Raw genomic sequence first — 752 nt, forward strand, 5'->3', positions numbered from 1 at the left:
GTTTGATTGGACTTGAAGCCCCCTCCTTGAAATATTAATAATAATACAATCTGTTGCATTTTATATTTATATTTGCATGTTTTTTTTGTCCAGATCAATTCAGTGAATCACCAGTTGAGAAGCCCTAGTCTAGCCATCCACAGCAGTTAAGTAAAGTGTCCTTAAGTTCAACTGTGAGAAATGAGGACTTAAGATGTGTTTACCTACACTGCCGAGCTAAAATGAAACTTTTCTTAGTAGTGCATTTGAGGCATAGATGAGAGATTTGCTTCACTGGTGACAGAGACTCAGAGCAGTTACCATAGATAACAGGAACAGAAGTGTGTGCCTGTAAGAGGCTGCCACTGATACCATCTCTGCTCAAGGATCCCACTTAACTGCCTTGATTGATGCCCAACTGAACTCTAGGGGGTACGAAAAGAGAAGGTCTTTGTGGGCCCTTAGTGGATTGCTTTCTCTCTGAGAGCTGTTAGGTAATAATTTGTAATGATTGCACTTGAGGTACGTTTAATTGCATTGGAAAAAGTAGTTGCATTTGGAAAGAGTTTCTGTGAACTGACATTGTTGGACTTGATAGAATTGATAGACTGAAAATATTAAGCATTTACGCCTAATTTTAGGTGCTAGCGTCTGCTTCCTTCAGGTAATTTGTTTGCAAACACAAAATCCTTTTTTTCCTCACTGCTCCTTAGAGCTATTTCCTTCTACTCAAGAGATGCTGTTGACATAGTGTCAAGCTCAGTCCTTTTTAA

The 752-nt window shown here is 39.1% G+C and overlaps 1 protein-coding gene across 1 annotated transcript in view; it reads right to left on the reverse strand.

The window, feature by feature from the left end:
• Positions 1-752, reverse strand: part of LOC107576053 (RGM domain family member B-like) — a gene marked incomplete at its 3' end in the record, with an annotated part of 9,823 nt that overhangs the window by 8,549 nt on the left and 522 nt on the right. The window lies entirely within an intron of this gene.

The sequence above is a fragment of the Sinocyclocheilus grahami genome, unplaced genomic scaffold, assembly GCF_001515645.1.
Source record: "Sinocyclocheilus grahami isolate Dianchi unplaced genomic scaffold, SAMN03320097.WGS_v1.1 scaffold3157.1, whole genome shotgun sequence".
NCBI lineage: Eukaryota > Metazoa > Chordata > Actinopteri > Cypriniformes > Cyprinidae > Sinocyclocheilus > Sinocyclocheilus grahami.